This window comes from Maylandia zebra, linkage group LG17, assembly GCF_041146795.1.
Source record: "Maylandia zebra isolate NMK-2024a linkage group LG17, Mzebra_GT3a, whole genome shotgun sequence".
Taxonomy (NCBI): Eukaryota; Metazoa; Chordata; class Actinopteri; order Cichliformes; family Cichlidae; genus Maylandia; species Maylandia zebra.
This window is the reverse complement of record NC_135183.1, coordinates 984663-1004310: the sequence shown is the minus strand read 5'-3', so window position 1 is coordinate 1004310 and position 19648 is coordinate 984663. Positions and strand designations below refer to the sequence as shown.

The window sequence follows — 19648 nt, the reverse complement described above, 5'->3', positions numbered from 1 at the left end:
GTTCCTCATCTGAGTGTACAGTGTGGCATTGTGCAGCGCGGCAGTGAACGCTGTTATTAGAGACTTTATGGCCCACGCTGTGTCTGTTGTGTTGGCATCTTCTGCTTATGCTACCAAACTGACCTCGATAAATCCAGGAATACTGAGTGCTCATGGAGCTGACTCTTTCCTAAAGGGTCCCACACACACTGGTCGGTGGTGTAATCAGGGCCCAGCTTGTGATTGTTGGGCTTCGGGCCCATTAATCAGCCCCTCACTCTGTCTCCACCCCTGCTTAGCCAAGTTAAATTGGTTTTAACTGGATTTGTTGCACTTTTATGTGAACCTTATAAGCACATTGTTAACTAGATCTTGCATTAACAACAGAAAATTAATGAGAGGTTTCAGGATTAGTTAGTAGTGTAGCATTTTTTATACATAATCAGAATCAGAATACTTTATTGATCCCTAGGGGAAATTATTTTTCGTTACAGTGCTCCATTAAAAACAAACATTAACAGAGACAGACAATACACTAACTAAGAATAGCATTATTATTATTATTATTATTATTATTGGAAAAAAGCTGGTATAATTCCCATCTACTAAGCAATATTTTTTGAAGTCTCTGGAGGAGTTATCTACCAACTGGGAATAAAGCTTTGACTGGAGTCAGCAGAGCTGTGTGACTCAGCTTTTTAGAAAAGGAAAAAAATATTTAGCATCTAATCAGCGTAATCACTGTAGTGTCTCTGCATTTATTCTGTTATGTTAACCATGTTTGTGTCTGTAACTACTGAAACTGCTGAAAGTGCCACAAACATGGGCATTAGCGTATAAAAGAGACGGGAGTGTGTGGCTGTGAAATGTGAAGTCACAGCAGAAGTGTCTGAAATGTGCATTCTGTGCACTTGGCCAGCAGGGGGCAGCCCTGCAAAAACACCTGTGGTTGTGTAGACATTTATGGAAAAACAGCCTTCATCTCCACTCTGTAGTCAGTTCCCTGATCTTCCAGATTCCCAATGACCATATTGAGTCATCCGTTTTTTAATTCTTAGAGTCAGAAAGCAAGATTGTCCAGAATATGGTCAGGTCAGGTGGTCTCCCACCAATGCCGTCTTGTTCCAGTAGCCCACTCCTCATCAGGGTGTCCTGGTTCCTCAACACCTGACGCGGACCTTGTTAATCCGAGCTGCATGCAATGTGATTAAGCGCCTTTCTTCCTGGTGTGACAGGTGTCCCAGGCAACGTGTGAGCTATTTATTATTGTATCACTTCCTCATTGTTGTACGTTAGAGGTGGCAGTGACCTGTGAGCGGTAACAGCCTGCTACCACGAACATTTAACCTGCGTCATGGTGACACTGCGAAGGAGTGTAGAAACCTGGGGAAAGCAAAATCAACGCTTTAGCACTTATGTGACGTTGACAAGTCAGAAGGAAAGCACAAACATGTTAGTGTCTAACTGACCTTCAGCACTTCTGGCTGCGTCTGATTAGCCGTGATGCACAGGTTTTTCATGGTGACTCAGTCACAAGGAGAGGCACAAGCACCGTCTCTTATGGCATGTTTCCATAGTAACGGCATGAGGAGGTCAAGCGTTGGTGAAGCACACAGGAGCCATTTCCCAATAAACTGGCTTTTGTTGTGCTTCTGTTTACTGTATAAAAGCCTAAAGCATGAAAAACGGTGACTGTGAGGCATGTTTGAAGGTAGAACTCATGCAGGACGAGCGTCTACTCTCTGTTTCATGTTGCATACACTTTGTCCAAGTTTGAGTGTTGCCCGGTCCTTGACCCCTGTGCCTGCAGACCTTAAATGCATGCAAGTGATAGCAAAGTGTGGATAACATGACATGAACCAGCTGTGTGGATCAAACTTACATTTGGAAACAAAACAAAACAAGGAAGACGCAAAGTTTGCTTTTTGAATCTATAACAATATTTGTTAAATAAACAAAATATAAGTATCCAAAACAAGTTGACACATATATTGATCATAGTCTAAATATTGGAAATGGTTTAAATCACAGTCCAAATGAGCTGCTTTCCTTCGGTTACAGATTATTTTTCTGTGGGTGTCAGTTAATCAGCTGGTAGTACAGCATAATATAATGCAGTTGATAAGAAAACTAATAAAACAAAGAGTTGGCTGATGGATCATCTTTTTAAAAAACGTTATGTTGGTAGGATCTGCTAAGCCTCTGAATAGGGCTGGGTATCGTCACTGATTTCTAGAATCGATTCAGTTCGATTCGATTCGGTTCGATTTGAATCGGGGAAATTTTGCCTCAGACAGTCAGAAATATTATAATTCAGATCAGTACATTTACATATTTTTGTATCTATAAAAAGGAAGCTGACCCTCGCAAGTCTTTATCAAAGGTGTGAGCATCACAGCAGAGGCCTTTGTGTCAAAGTAGCTGAAGATAAAACACAGAAAAACATGAAGGTGATTTTCCTGGCCTGGGATTTTATAAAAATATTCTGCAGTACATCAAAAAACGAAAGAAAACCATTAATTGACATATGAACATTACCTCTGAAGTTACAGACAGCTTTTTGCATTTTGCATAATTTTAAAAAGTTTAAATTTGTTCAGAAGCCTGTTGAACGGCAGAAATTAGGTTTTCTTTTCGGAAGTAAGTAAAAGGAAAAAAACAGCGGCCGATAGCCTGTAAACAACGGTAGTCTTGTGCGTAACAAGCAAGCGAATAATGCAGAAAACTGATTTTTAGACGGGAAACTGTTCTTGAAGTACAAAAGTAATGACGATGTTTATGTGAAGCGTAGTTTGGATCTTCTTTTGCTGCTGGAGTGGGAAAATTTTAGCGTTCATCCTCCAGGTTCACTGTTTATGTTATGCTAACATAGCTGTGTCGCTAGCGATCACGTAGCACATCATTATATAGCAGCTAGCCCAACTTCAGTAACCCTACAAACGTCACTGCTGTTTAGTTTCCTGCCTTCATTTATGTTGGAAGTGATAGCAGAGCTGTACGTTTGAATTTTTCAGAACTCTCTCAGTCAGAACATGCTATATCATGTTTAGGTGGAAGCTAGCAAGCTAACATCCTGCTAACTTCTGCTAATTGGATGTTAAACTTAATTGTTACACCTGGTAAAGCAGCAACGCTGATCATTTTATTAAAGATGAAAGAATTTAGACACTTTGTAACTCTCAGTTTTGCCACAGTGATCGTTTGACTTTGGGACCTAAAGCAGAGTTTGGACCTGGAAACGACTAATGACGTCAGACTTAAAGACTGGATAGTAATCAACAGGAAAATGCCTTTGTGTCATGATCTCCTAATGTATCCATAGACTCAGTCACTCATTATTTTTTTCAATAAAAAATTAATTATGCTAAATCTCGTTCATTCTGTAGTTCAAATGGAGGATTATCCATGGTGTGCTCATCGGCTAGCATGTTACTTCACAGTCAGACATTCCCATTTTTGGCACATCTGGTGTTTTTAAACTAAGATGATGGCGATGAAATCACTAATCCCAAGGCTTCAAAACGGACTTCAGAAACTAGTGGATTACATTCCAGAAGCTGTGTCCAACCATACACACTGTATATGGTCCTAACTGTTTTAGTTTGCAAATTAGACAAAGGACATTTGAGACACTTTAATTTGCTTCTAAACAGTCAGTAAAATTAAACACATTTACGGTTTTAACCAGACTGTATTTCATTACCAGTTTTGCCATCATTTTGCCAGTAAATCTTGTTTCAATGTGTCGTCTATCATATTGTTACTGGGAAAAACACTAGAAAACACACACACGCACGCACGCACACACACACACGCACGCACGCACGCACGCACGCACGCACGCACGCACGCACGCACACACACACACATACATGTAGTGTGTGACAGAAAGCTACTGGTACTTCCTGTATTTAGTATTAAAAATACCCGGTAAAGGTCAGAATCTGTGCTTAAGGCAGGGATTGTCCACTCAGTCATTTCTAAATGCCATTAGAATAATCGAGAACTTCTTCAGTTATTTACAGCACAGCTCAAAGCCTCAGACACACTATAATGAAAACGCAAAAAAGCAGACTTTTGAAAACGATGACACATTTTAGTCATGTGATGCAGTCATGTGACCAATTAAACTAAGGTAGCGGAGGGCATTATACAGCAGTTCTTTTGTTTGACAGCCCTGTTAAAGATTAATATCAGTCTGTACATGCTCCAGAGAGCTTTTCTTCAAATTCTTTAATTCTCACTCGCTTTTGCAACTTTATACTTTTGTGTTACTCGCAGCAACAACTCCACCTCATTGTGAGTCCATTTAAAAAACTCGGTGCTTTTCCTCAACATTTTGCCGCAACGTTTCAAAGACCTAGAAAGTAAATAACGGACGGAAATGAGGCAGGTCAAATTGTCTTGCGTTTCACGCATGCGCAGGACTGGAACGTAAGCGTTTATGGCTGTTTCAATGTGGACGCACAACTCTGTGAAAACGACTGAAAATGCTGGTGTGGACGCGAGGCGTTTTCAGATGAAAACGGCGTTTTCACATTTATCTGGGCCAGTGTGGACGTAGCCTTAGGAGCTTGGAAAGAAAAGCGTCTGGACTTCTTTAAGTTGCTTGAAGATGTTTCATCCGAGAAGCTTCTTCAGTTCTAGGGTCAAATGGTGGAGAGTCCCAGATTTAAGTCCTGTGGGAGTGTCCCCCCAAGAGGGTCATGGACCACCTATTGATCCTCCGCCTAATGACACAAGCCAAGGTGTGAAAATGGGTGTGGGTCACAATCAGCCAGGGTTTCGGGTGAGCTCATCGTGAAACCTAGCCCCACCCTATCATGTGATTTCCTGAGGTCAGATGCAGATGGACAGCCGAGTCACATGGAGGTGGCTCTTTTATGTTGTGCCATGCGTTTATGAAGTGCAGGTGCTTCATAAATACACAAGGTGAATGTATTGGCAAGCTTCTTTCTTTTCCAGTTTTTCTATTGAATAGAAAAACTGGAATCTTATGATTTCATGATCTCATGATTTCCAGCAATAATCATTCCTGCTTTTCATACTGGATATCAGATGATTCCTTTCAAGTATGTTTTTCAGCAAATGATTGGAACAAAGTCGAAAATCTGCACAACAGAAATGTTTGTGACTACATAAAAGTCTTTACTCATCCACTCACTGCAACATTTGTCCAACACTTTGGATTTTCTCAAGCCTAAATTTGACGTGAAATATGCATGTAGACTAGAGTCACAACCTGAACCTGACGGCTGTTTGTTAGCATGCTCATCTGACACAAGCAAACACTCTGAGTTTAGAGCTCAATTGTTGACCATATATATACGCAGACATACATAATCAGTTGTCCTTCTTCAACATTTTTCCTCAGCCTCCAGAACTCAATAATGAAGCCAACACAGGAGGCAGTTCCTTTATTGGCCACTTGAGACTGGCTCCAAAACCATTAATCCCCATAGAGTCCCATATTAAAATCTCCAACTTATAACATTACAACTTTAAAATCTGGTCCAAACAACGACTTTGGCCACAGTGGACCACAGTAACTGTAAAGGAGATAATGTTTCTATTCAAAAGTCTGAACGATTTGTTCTTCAGTTTTGCTGAATTAAATTAAGTTTCTTTTTTTGGTGACGCAGGGAAGCAAATGCTGAGTCTTCAAGAATGAACCTGAAACCAGAAAGTGCTTAATGCATGGATTTCTGACTGGGAGATTCATTTCAGTTACACAAAACAGTTTTACTTTTGTTTTCAGTCTCCTGCTCATAACAGTACTTTCAGAACAAACAAAAGTGGCAGCTTTTCCAGGACCACGAGGACATTTTGTTCTGTAACAGTGTTCCCCCTATGAATTGTTAGTTGCTTTATTAGTCGACATGAGCACAGCTGACTCATCCAGAAAAAACATTTTCATTAAAGACTTCAGCGTTCATCTTTTATGTGTCTGTGTGGCTTCCAGCACCAGCCTCCTTGAAGGTCCACCATAGCTACAGTCCACCTTGATTTAAAACAAACAAACAGATAAAAACCCAGTAGATGCATTGATCGGTCAATTTGGGCAAGGCCCACTAAATAGATCTTTCTTGAATTCCACACAGGATTAACTAAACTAAAGGGAAGCACTGAAGGGAGTTCCTGCAAATGATCTCAGCATATTTATTGGTGTTTATTACAGAGAGCTTTGGAATTTAGTAAACTGAAACTTATATAAGAACACTTCAATTAAATTTGGACTTAAATGAAAGGGGAAGAAAAACCCCTACACTGATGGGACCTGGTGGTTTTTTATGAGTCAGGGACATTTTGCAGTATGGTGTGGCTTCACTTCACGTCCCCTCGGTTCCATTGGTCATTATTCTGTTATTTGCCGATGGTAGTGCTCTATTCCAGGATGGTAAGGACCTGTTCATAGGGCACAGTGATGAGGATGATCACCGTCACTTTGACCACAGTTTAACCATTAAACAGAGCTGACAACAGTGATCATCACAACACCAAACAATGTCTTTTTGAAGAGTGGTATTCCACACGTCCACCAGCATTCCAGATCCATGTAAATCAGTCCCAAGGAGCACCCGAGCTGCTCTGTTGGCACATTGTTGCTCAGCAGCTTCTACAGATAATTTATGCGGGTTTTTCCTTTAGTAATTCTACTTTTTTATCAGTTGTTTTAATCACATTCTGTTGGTCCATCTGCATGAGGACATGAGAGCTGTGGTTTTCTGTGGTTAGACGTGAAGCAGTGGTATAATTCTTGAATAAAAGTGTTTTTTGTCCAGTCTCCAGCAGAGTTAGCTGGATTCCTAACAGCTAACTAGCAAGTCAACACTTAGAACCAAGGTGTCTGTAATGGGAAGGTTGGTGGTTCGATCCCGCGCAGAATGCCAAATGTTCTTGGGCAAAATGTTAACCTATGATGCATCATTAGCATTTTGGATGCAAAGCATTTAATCATAGGAATACGTGCTTGTATTAACAGAGACAAGTTGTATACATAACTGGATAATCCAAATTGTCACTAGGTGTGAATGTGCGAATGAATGTGAGTGCGAATGGTTGTCTGTCCCTGTGTGTTGGCCCTGTGACAGACTGGCGACCTGCCCAGGGTGTACCCCGCCTCTCGCCCTATGACAGCTGGGATAGGCTCCAGCGCCCCCCGCGACCCTGAAAAGGAGAAGCAGAAGTGAACTGATGGATGGATGGAAGTTGTATACAGCACTTTTAGGTACAGGGGTTATAAGAACCAGACGGTTTGCATTCGTGAGGTTCGGTCAGCCACTGTGCCTTCACTCTATTAAACATGGGGACATCTTTGCGTCTCTTACTCTGCTATGATATTTTGGACATACGTCATACGTTCATTTTATGGGTGCAGATATGAATTCAGTTCTTGTGGGTGAATTCTACAACCCGCATAGATAGATGCAAACAAGTCATCGTGCACGCGATAGTGTCCGCTTTGTGCACAGTGCTACAGCTGCAACATAAGCACATTTTATATTTTAGACATTGCACAAAATTAAGTTTACTTAATTGACTAAGAAACAATGTTTCCTTTTTCTTAGGACTAATGTGAGCTCCTTGTTATGATGATTTTTTTCAGAACTTGCCTTGGAAGCCTCGGAGTTAAAGAATTTCCTCCGTGTTAAAGAAACCCAGTAAAAGCTGTTTCCGCAGCTATGGAACAAACAGTCACCGCTGATAATTAGTAGCTGCTGATGTCTGTGTCCACGAGTGTCAGTGATCATGGACACAAGTATTATAAAAATGATTCCACATATATCGTTCATACTCGTTATTTACTAGTGTTGTGTAATATATTCTTGAAGTCGTACACATTTATAAAACATGAAGTGTTACGAGCTTTTTTCCAGGCTTTTTTATATACGCGCCGCTTCCCTCGGGAAATATTATTATGAAACATTACATATATTTGCACTGCTTTGCAGATGATGCCCAGCTTTATCTGTGCATGAAGCTGGATGGTGCAAATAAACTAGTTAAACTTCAGACATGAAGACACAGAGGCCTCTATAAGGGACCTCTAACTTCCTACTTCTGAATTCAGATCAAACTGAGGTTGTTGTACTAAAGAATCATGGCGTCTGTCCAAACACTGACTTTAGATTTCATTACGTTGCTCTTTAGTGACCCTGCAAGTAACTGTTCTGACCAGGAGCATTCAGCATACACTAAACAAATGTGCAGCCTTCATTCATCTGAATGAAAATTAGCCTCATCCTGTCAAAAAACTAGAGCATACATTTATTACTTCTAAGCTTATTATAATTTAATATTATAAGGTTGCTCTGAAAGGTCCATGAAACTCCTTCAGTTGATCCAAAACGCTTGCAGGAAGAGTCCTGACTGGAAAGAGAGAGCACATTTAAAATCCTTCCCTGCACATCCGAATCTCTAAACATCCTGCTGTGTCTTAAAGACCGCATATTACCCTAACAGAGCATTTCTTAAGACTGCAGACCTCCTTATGGTTCCTAGCAGAATGGAAGGCAAAGTTTGGTGGGGTGACTCCGGCTTTCCCAGTTCCACTTGAAAATTCCAACTAGGAACTCAGAAATATCGACTTCAACCGAAATGCTCTATTAATCAAGACTGTAATCAAATGATGGAGCTACGCCAGCAGATGACAGAGGGACCAGCTGCGGCAAAATCTGAAAACATGACCAGGATCAAAAAAGACAGCGCTTATAAAGCAAAGCACGGAGACTGCCTGGCAAACGGGAACGTCCTGTACTAGGAAACTGACACTAAACCAAAATCCTGCTTTCTGTCTGTTGGTGGTGTCTTTGTATTTTGGTAAATGTAATTTAGTTTTCATTATTGCTCAAGTGTTGTATGTGACCGCACATGTGATCACATCCATCAGGCTAGACATATTAAGTTGGTGAACTTTTGTGACGTGCCCAGTGGAGAGTAATCTATCATTGCCTCTGCAGGTGTAGTCGAGTCGGCACATCTCATTAATGAAATTATGAAATGAAGACATTTCTAAAGTTTACGGGGCGCACACATGTAAACACACCATGTAAACGCATAGAAGAAAGCAGCTCTGTTATATGCTCTGAAAGGGTTTTCTCACATTGCAGTCAATTTGATACTTGACCTCAGAAAATCTGTAACGGTTGACTGGGTTTGCCTCAAGGAGCCGTTAATTACCGGTTAAACCACACCAGAAACTCTGCTGGCTGAAAGACAGAAATAGCTGAGCTCCTGGTACGGCAGAAGTAACAGACCATCACCAGCTCTGCTTTCTGAAACTGAAACTTCTGATATCGGTCACAATGTGCAATCGAATGACAAACAGGCGATCGTCGAGTTTCTGTTTAAGTGTCTTGAGTGCTAAAGTAACCCATATGGAAAAGAAAAAACTTCTATGATTTACTCATGAAAGTGGCCAATTTCTCATTACTTTCATATATTATTTTAGTAAGTATACAAAACATACAAGTTTCATTATATAATTTTTCAAGGGATCTTATATCTGTTTTCACTCTTGTATGCTTTTCATACAAGTTTCACACAAGACAGATACAAACTTTATAAGATTTATATCTTTTCCATGTAGGAACACAGACACTGAACAATATCCTGATTTCTAAACCCTTTATTATAATTTCCACACCTGTGAGGTGTGAAGGCCTCAGTTTCCCCACCGTGGGCTGGTCCGTTCATCCTGGCTGTTGTGGTGGAAGTTGGTTCAACATCTATATAAGCTATGAATATCTGAGCTTCAATACTGATATATCATGAATTCATATGGATTTCTGGCATTTTTTAAAGTGTTTATTATTCAGCATTATTTATAATATCACCGTGTTTAACAGGCTGGTAGAGCAGGTGAGGACGCCCAGCTTTAGTTCACATATTTGCCATCCCTGAAATTCCAAATCTGAATTTCATGGCACAGCATTATATTCAGGTTTATTAAAAAACATAAGTATAGACCATAACGAATGAAACTGCTGAATGATGGAGAATGAGGGTCAAACAGGTTGATCACTGGCTTATAAAGACACGGTGCACCATTATTCTCGTGTTCTCCTTTTTCCTTCCAGTTACTCTCCAGTTCCTAATGCATTTTATTTCATGCACTTACACCCGCATGTTTATACCAAGTACCCTGAACACTGCACCCTGAATGAACACTGATGACCTGACAGCACTGTAGCAATCAATAAAAACTATTCAAAGTTTCAGACAAAGAGATGAGAACTAAGTGGGGAGAAGAGGAACATCTGTAAGACGGGAACAAAATCCGAGAGACGTCCAGTTGGAAATGTGTATCAGTATCAAAGACCTGACAAATCTCGGGCCCTTTCCTGTAAGCTCTTTTTTGTTGTAGGCCTACTTTGTGTTTGGGGAACAATCAGAAATACTCATAATGGGATCGAGATATGACCTCGCTGCTGACACGGACAGTTAGATGGTTTTGATGCGGCTTTTAGCTGGTGATGTCGTTCAGTTAAGATGCCGAGCACACGCTGCTCAAGAGCCGTTGATGCAGAGTGCAAGTCATTACGTTTTTGCTGATTCATAAACGTGTAATCGGGAGAAGAATGCATGAAGAGGAAAGTCAGCTCATCATTTTGTTTTGTTTTTTTCACCACTTTTTAAAAAGAATTGAAATTGCATTTAAGACCTTTAAAGGGAATTCTTACTCGTTTAGTGCTTTTATTTTGGAAATCCAGCATTTTCACGTGTGAGTTGCATCACTACATACACTTCGAAGGATTCCAGAGGCTCTGCATATTTCACAATTTAAAAAGAAACTGTCAGGCATTGCACTGATTTTTGTGGAAATGTCCTGAAAGTCATCTTGCAGTGGTTTGAAACTTGCGTGAGATGCCAAAGACAAGTTGTTCAATGTGATAGGATCAAAATATCTTCAGAAAATATGTGGCAGGAAGTGTGCTTCTGTGAAGATGCAAGTAATCCGAACACAGCTGCAGATCTCTGCGGTCAAGTCCGTTATGGGCCACGTCAGCTCGGCGAGTCTTGTAGACGAACCGGCTCATCGGCACATGGCGTGCCAGCGCTCGATAAACTAGCTCAAGGATTCGGCGTTTTCTAATGTTTCCAAACAGAAAGGAGAAATCCAAATTGTCCAAATTTGTGAACGCATAAAATGTGTAAATCTAGCTTCGGTTTAAATGACACACAGTATGTGCCAGTGAATTGGTGACTTTAGCCGATCAGTTACTTTGCGGCTCAGTTAACTCAGTCTGTGACCCAGATCCTGTTACTGACTCTGTCACTTTGTTACTCTGCTACTCAGATATGCAGCGGCATCTTTGCCTTGTGACTGAGCACATTAAGCTATTGGAACTTGATTTTTAGGGTGTGAACCATGAAATGTGATGCCTGTTGTTGACGTCCTGGATCTGTCGTGTTTTGCCCGTCTCTCTCTGCCCTTGCTGTCTATCATCTCTCAAACTGCTGGAGCTCTTCATTATTATAACCTCTTCATTCAGTTTTATTCTTTGCTTTGGAGCTTGACCACTTGGCCTGAATGCAGTGACAGGTATTTTCATGCTTTCACCCCTGAGCTGCTGTGTAACCTGCTGTTTTGATGCTAATAAAACCAGATTGCACCACCCATCTGCAGGAACAAGACGTTGGGTAATATTACTGACAGCGCACCAAGAGTGCACCCTGCCTGCTGCTCATTGGTTCTCCTGGGTTAGATCTGTGTCTGCGGCTGCTGATATTCTTCGTAGTGTGTCTTCAGGATGCTCTCAGCACTTGTTCTAAGAAACTTTGACTGTGTGTGGGACTTTCCAGCTCAGGTTCAGGTTATGCAGATGAGGCTGATCGATGGCTCAGTTTCACGTTGTCATTTTCTTTTTTTCAAAAACATCTTTTTGCTTTTGACGTCAGTCTGCCTGAGTGATGACGGTAATTATGTTTCTAACCTATACACAAAATATGTGCATTTATGTTTGTGTTCAAAGCCAGAGACCATAACCTCTCAGCCTTATCTGCCTTGTTGCTATGATTCATCTAGTAACCCAGGTGAACACTTCAAAGGAACACTGTGCACACACAGATATAGATATAGATACATATACGTAAGCATGGTCGGTTACTTAGAACTCTCTGCGTGTGTGTTTGTGGTTGTTGAGTGGGCTGCTACCTCTGACTCATGCTCCTCTTTTCATTGATGATCATGCCAGGCAGCGCGAGTGCTCCTGTGATGTCAAAATCAACCAGGAGAGGAGAGTAAAAATGAGAAGATCCAAATTCCAGCTGTGAGTATTCCTGGATCGAGGTTGTTTTGTCTGCCTGCCGGCTCTTATTTAAAGATCAAAGTATCGTGTTCGCTGCTGGACTGTTTTTCTGTCCCACCGAGGCAGCGTGGCAGCAGGGTCTGGGGTCAAAGTGCACACGTGTTTGTAGGATGCATCCTCTGAGAACAGCAGAGTTTTACATCATGTATCTGTGCATGATCTCAGGTCGTGCTCATTGCCTTTGACTTCTAAGCACTGCTCAGCGACTCGATTTGCCTCACACAAATTTGTTCCACTTTGTTTGAGAGGAGCTCATGTGGTTGTTGTACTTTTCAATAAGCTGCAGCAGAGAAGAAGTCATTTGCAGTGGTTTTTTTAGTAGATAGTGGTTACAGAGGTTCTGCTTAGTGGATTTTATTTCCGATACGTAACAAATAAAACATACAGTCATCGCCATGAGCTCTCATGTTCTTGTATATTGTGCGTGCATAACTTTGGTCCATTGTCCCCAAAAGAGATCTTTTGAACTTGCAATATATATATTTTTTAATACCAACAGAGGTCAAATGTATCGCAGTCTCGAGGGTCAGTCAATAAACTGCAGCTTGTCCCCTTGTTATGAAGCTTCTGAAACAAAACTTCCACCGGTATTCACTGTTCCTGCGTTAAATCTATCGCTACTGGTCACTGAATTTGAAGAATGTTTTTATTTCACTTTGATCTGAAGCTCATTTTCATACCCAAAGGTGTCACTTCAGGAAGATGTCCATTTATTGGTGTAGGCGAAGCTGCGTTGTGGGCGGAAGCGAGTACGATCACTGAGGTCGCAGCAGCGAGAAAACCTGAATATAATGCTGTAAGTTTCCACATCGAGTGTTTTTACCAAGAACTCTGTCTATAAGATTTCCTCAGTATGTGAAAATATAATCAAGCCGTTTCTATTCGATTTCATTTTATATACACTTTTACTAGTTGGACCCCTTGTAGTTTCAGAAGTGCCTCAATTCGTTGTGTAGATGGATACATTTTGGTTCATAGGGAGTCACATGGTTACTGCGTGACAACGTGAATCTCCCGTTCCAGCAGACCCCAAAGACGCTCTGCTGGGTTGGGATCTGGCGACTGTGGAGGCCATTTGAGTACAGTGAACTCATTCACGTCCAAGAAACCAGTTTGAGATGATTTGAGCTTTGTGACACGCTGTTCGGCCAAAGGCAGCTGTCGGCCATAGATTGAATGACACGGTCAGCAACGATAGCAGGTAGGCTGTCATGCTCACTTGGTATTAGTGGAAGAAAGTATCTCCCACACCATTACACCACCACTATCAGCCTGAACCGTTAATACAAGGCAGGATGGATCCATTCGTTTTTCAGGCCTTTCTTTATAAACCCCAGGGATGAAATCTAGCAGGGATGCATCAGTAGGTTCTGAACCGAGGAGGGGTCGTGGCAATGGTCATGACAATTTGCACATAAATCCTCATGAAACTGGTCTAGATTTGCTCTTTTACTGTTTATTAAGTTTATGAAGTTATTTCTGAAACAGGGTTGAGTCTTACACGTATTCGTTTTCTGGATGAAATGAACTGTTCCATGTTTGAATAAATAAATATTGGAGTGTTGCCAGGTTGACTGTCACTCTTTAGTAATTACTAGTTACTACTAGTTACTTGAAATCACACATTTAAATAGTTGAGCAGCGCAGTCCTAATTGCACTTTGTGCAACGAAACCCAAATATGTCTCAGGCTCACTTGATACACATCTGTCTCGTTTCCGTTCCACCCTGAAATGAAAATGAGAAGTCTCTCTCTCTTTTTTTCCTCTCGACGTGCTTTCAGCAGGTTAGTCCTTACAGTGGGAGGAAGGCACACAAACTCTGAGATAACCAAGAGAGAACTATTGTAATGAGTGTCAGCGTTGGTCTGTTTGGCTATGACTCAAACTGCCGGTGCGCCGATGGTTTTAACGACCGTTCGACAGCCTGCTGTGGGGTTTTCACCTGAGAGTAGTAACGAGTGATGATGTGGAACTACGCACACACTCGCAGTTTCATTCATCAAATATTTCAGTAACACATGCAGTGTTGGCAGCGCTCACCTCAGCCAGTACTTTCATGTCTTCATGAAAATAGACGATGTAGAGAATTAGTCAGAAAGCACAACTGACCACAGTATCGAAGCGTACTTATTTAGTCAAGAAAAATACCCCAGTGGGGGACTTTTACCTGACTGCATTTAATGGGAAACACTATTAAAGAGCTCTGCTCAAACAATCTTAATCATCATCCAATCGTTTAAATATTTGCTATAGTTTGGGAGTTTTTGACGACCTCACTCTGCAGATTAGCGAAACGAGCTTTGGAGCTGCAGTGCAAATGCGGGCACTAGTTTGGGTGAGGATATGCCTTAGGTGGAGCAAGTAACCGCAGTGACTGATTGTGAGATGCTGATGGACTTGTCTGTCACGGCAAGCTGTCCTCAACAGTCAAATACTTGAAGCTTTCTTTGGATGAAAGTTTAATTTCTTTTGCTTCACATGCCGGCAATGTCACGCTGCAGCAAGGTAGGTGGATTATGTCTGACTAGAAATCTGAAAGAGGATTCATCAGAATTACTGGAACCAATATTTAATTCCTCATTTTTCTCTCGATGTTTCTGCTCTGATGTTTGATAGCAGCGTCTTTCAGTTTGGGCGAGGAGGATGTGTTGTGTTCACTGTACTCACTTTTACATTTATCCAGATGAATTAGCAGGACTGAATCGAATGTGTCGTCTTTGACTTGATCTGAAACGATTCTTATATATTTAAACATTAAAATAACCTTCATAGCAAACCTCAGACATGAATTCAACTTGTGAACCTGTAACTGCTTGTGAAAGTCGTGGACTTTCAGAATTGAAATGAGGTGTTTTCCCTTCATTTTAGTGCAGCTGTTGGAGTTTTAACAGTGAAATATGAGAAATGTGATGCAGGTTTATGTTATACAGCACTGTTCACTTTTAATACAGGGAACAACAGATGGGTGTCCGAGGTGGGGCTTGTGAAGGGTTGCTGTGTGCTGAGATAAATAGCCACATAAGTGAAAAGGCAGGCACAGTGAGAAGATTGAGAGAAAAGCCCTGCATGTCAGTGTGTGTGTGTGTGTGTGTGTGTGTGTGTGTGTGTGTGTGTGTGTGTGTGTGTGTGTGTGTGTGTGTGTGTGTGTGTGTGTGCTGAGTGCAGTCAAAGTTTCACGCTGATGCCAAAAAGCACATTCCTGGCAGCTTCCAGAGCATCTGTCAGATGCACCTCAAGAACATGATGCAGCAGAACGCCCTGAGATTAAACCACACACACACACACACACACACACACACACACACACACACACCTAACCACAGCTCCAAGAGGGCTGGGAGGAAAAGGAGGATTGTCATAGCATTGCCTTATTTAGCACTGGTGGTGATTGACGTCTCCCTCCAGCCAGTGATATGCTGACTATGCCCTCCTGGCTGTGCTCATGTTAACACTGCATTACATTAATGCTCAAAAGTCACTGAAGCTGCGGCACGTCCCTGAGCCAGCGGGCTGCTCTACATTTCACTCTCGTGCATGGCTGATATTCCTCTCTGTCAAACCCTGGGGATAAATGTCTGTGAGTCCAAGGGCAACGAGAACAATGCTACCTCTGTGCTGCTCTGCAACCAGGGCCGTGTGCCTTCTCCCTCAGTCCATCACACTCTGCAGGTTTGTCCCCTTGGTGTGGGAAACCAGCAGTCAGCAGCTCAAGTGTCAGCTGTTGGTCACAGGATTTCATCTTTCATTTGAAATTAAAAATTCAGTTGTGCAGAAAGTGAAACATTGTAATGACGTTACAGTCTTACAGCCTTGCACGCTCCATCGACCTCTGGATAAACTAAGGCTTCAGTCACATGGGCCTAGAGACGAGTTGGTGACCCCTGGCAATCTCCAGTCGCTAAGGAAAAATGTGTATTCCCCAAGTGGGTGATGACTTGTTGCTGCCCCTGCGTGAAACTGCCTGCAAAGAGGGCTTTGTTTGCACCAAAAACATCATTGCAGTAGCTTCAGTTGCTATCAGATTGCCATGGTTGCCGGTTTACAACACTTGCTAGCTAACCATTGAACGGTTAGCTAACCTAATGAATATTTCTTAAACTTTGTTTTGTATTTGTAGGTTTATACATCATGCTAACACGTGTTAAAGATTACAACATTTTTGCAAAGCTGGGCTCGAGTGATTTCATCGATTCTGGACTCTGTGTAGCAGCCGCCATCGTGTTTCCTGGAGCCAGACTTACTGCTGACTTAAGCTTCACACGTGTTCTCAGTGGAAGTCGCTCTTTGCTCTTCACCTGCTAGCTTAAGCTAAATCTTTATTAAGCCTGTCCAAAGGTCCCACACGTTACACTCCGATGAGTCATGCTTCATCTCATCACATTTCCATCTTCCACGTCCCCATCCTAAACAATTTGCATCATGTGCTTTAATGCATATACGACCAAGCAGCAGGGAGGAGGTTAAAGGTCCGAGCTGGTGATTCTGTCGAGATGCAGAGGAGAGCTGTGTCGTGAAAATCCCATCTGAAGAGAGAAGCCGATATATGATTCTCTTAATCTGATTGCATTATGTGTAATTCATGGCTTCAGTTCTTGCCCTGTCTGTGTTTATTTATGTTGAATGGCGTTTATGTAACGTCTGCATCGTTTTCAGCGAGGCTGACTGACTGCTGATCACTACAAAGATGCTGTTTCACAGCGACTTCTTATGTAACCGTGTGGTCTCTCTCTCTTTCTGCAGGCTCTGCTGGAGGCAAATGCATGCTGCAGACGCCTTTTGGGCTTCAAATCAGCAAACGGCACTGGAATGACGCACCCCTGGCTAAAAGGTCCGTGTGTGTTTGAGCGTCTTTGTACGATACACTTCTTGTAATCATGTCTCCAGTTCATTAAACACCAGGATGAAAATGCATTTCATGGTTCAACCTGACGTGTGTTACGTCTTTGTGCTTCTCCTCTCTGGACCAAGATGTTTACCTGGCTGTGGAACGAAAAGAATGTGTGTGTGGGCGAACAGCGTGATCCCACCTGTTGTGAAACTGTGTGTATGTGTTCCCGTGGCCCTTACACAGCATGCCACTCCCTCACACTGTGAACTTTGCCTCCTTACCACACTGCGTGGCCTTTACAGCTTAGTTTTGGGTGTGTGTGTTTGCCATCATGCATCACGTGAGCTGGACAGGAAGATGAGAATGTTGAGAGATAAATTGAGGGAGATGAGTGACAGGAGGAAATGAGGAGCATCAAATCTATTGTGTTGAGGGCTTGGTTTAGTGGGTGTTTACTCTGATCGGAACAGATAAAGTGAAAGAAAGGAAGTACATCAAAGTGTTTGAAGCTTTAAAATTTATCTTGAGCTGTTGGTGAAGTGACATATATACTAGCTGGGTATGTAGGTCCTTTCTGCAATAAAACATAGGTGTGGGGTTTCTTGCAAACTGAAACAGAGCTCACACAGTTGGCACTATTCACACGTCCTCAGTGCCACACATTTATTTTCTCGCACAGTGAAAAGAACAAATTCATACGTGGTAACGTCGACACTGACAAGACAGAGCAGGCAGCGTGTTGCAAAAGCAGCAGCGAGTGATCCTCACCAGCCAGGAGAAAAGCACAAATATCTCATCTGTTGCACTGCAGTTTGTTCCCCTGCATGCTGGTCGCAGTATATCACAGCTGAGAGCTGTTTCAGATTTGTGGTTAAACATATAGAGGGTTTCAATCACGCCATCTGATCCCCGTGTCGACTTTGTTCCTGTGGCATCACCAGAGTGTTTGTCCAGAATCAACACTGGAGCTGATGTCATCTGTTAGCATTAGCCAGGAAGTTAGCTAATGCTCTTAAAACATCACAAGAAAGCCAACTGGAGTAACCTAAATTTGGCTAACATGAAACCCAGGATTATAATATATTAGTTATAGCTCATAGATTAATAAAGAAAACACCTGAAAGTCTCATTATTTGTTCCAGAAGAGACTTTTATATCAACAAAGGTTTCCTACAAATTCCAACGCTATGACATCACAACGTTACAGTGTTGATCGTGGACCAGCGTTATTATGGTGATTATTAGGAACAACACAAATATGCATATATATTAGATACACAGTTTTAAACATGCTCCAAATCATCTATCAACTATTCTTGATGCATTCCACAGCTCACTCCATCTGAATAATCTGACAAGTGCAAGCTGGTGTTTCATGGCTTAATCCTAGAGAATATATTTGTATAATGAGAGACAGCATTTAGAACTGCTAGAAAATATATAGTCCATCTATTGTAATATACCCTTTCACCACAGGGTTGAGCCTTTCAGGTAGTTTCAGGTGTAAACGTTAAGGCGCTGACTCTGCTAACAGTGACAGTAAGGATGATAAACGCTATATGAGGCTGATGCTAATGCTAAATTAGCACATTGAACAGAAGCAACCTGGGCTGACAGTGATCAGCAGATATTAGCTGTAGCTGCTAACACTATTTGGGATTGTATTCATGAACAGTATGTGTTCAAAGTAGACGGTATGAAAGATGGACCCATCCATCAGGTCTGAGAAATTAATGAATAATTTACTGTTTTTATATAAAATGCTAATTTCAGCTGGTAGAAAAAAAGCCCCTAAAAACTGATTGTACTAAGATTTACTAATGTGTTGGACTCGCAGGAACTGTTTTGGTGTGGATAAAAGTACTGCCAGTATTTACAAGATTATGTAAGATTTTCAGTTCAATTCAGTTTTATTTATACAGCGCCAAATCACAACAACAGTGTGAAAAACTCCTTTTAACAGGAAGAAACCTCCAGCAGAACCAGGCTCAGGGAGGGGCGGGGCCATCTGCTGTGATTGGTTGGGGTGAGAGAAGGAAGACAGGATAAAGACATGCTGTGGAAGAGAGACAGAGATTAGTTGCATATGTATTTGTGCAAATGAGTTCCTTTCTCAAGGTGAAAATATAAGGAGGAGAATATTGAAATCATACATGCAAACTGTGTGACACCCCCACCCTAACCACCCCTACTGTAACTTTTCAAAATCACCTATAGACCTAACCACACCCATGGCTGCTGTTTGAACATTTACAGATCTGAACTGATCTGTGCTAATGAGCTCAACTCGTCGTCTTTGCGATGGCGTCCTTGTCTCAGCAGATTGCCAGTTGGTTTTGTTCTGATTATATATAAAAAAGCAAGCTGACTTTGTGCTGAGTGTCTTTTTGTAACTGTTTGTGCTTCAGACCTGTGAGGCCGGCCTGAGAGTGTGAGAAGTTGATGTGAATTTCAGTTTAACTGAGTTTCTGTGTATGCAGTGTTGTTTTTTTACAGCTAATCGCTGTATTATCACAAACGGATTTCACG

General features: G+C 41.7%; 1 long non-coding RNA gene across 3 annotated transcripts in view; it reads left to right on the top strand.

Annotated features, from left to right (window-relative positions):
• The window catches only part of LOC101481724 (uncharacterized), a 59574-nt gene that overhangs the window by 11428 nt on the left and 28498 nt on the right, over positions 1–19648 (top strand). For all 3 annotated transcript variants that reach the window (XR_013093988.1, XR_191746.5, XR_013093989.1), the window contains exon 2: positions 17032–17119. This is a non-coding gene — a long non-coding RNA (uncharacterized LOC101481724). The remainder of the gene's footprint in view (positions 1–17031; positions 17120–19648) is intronic.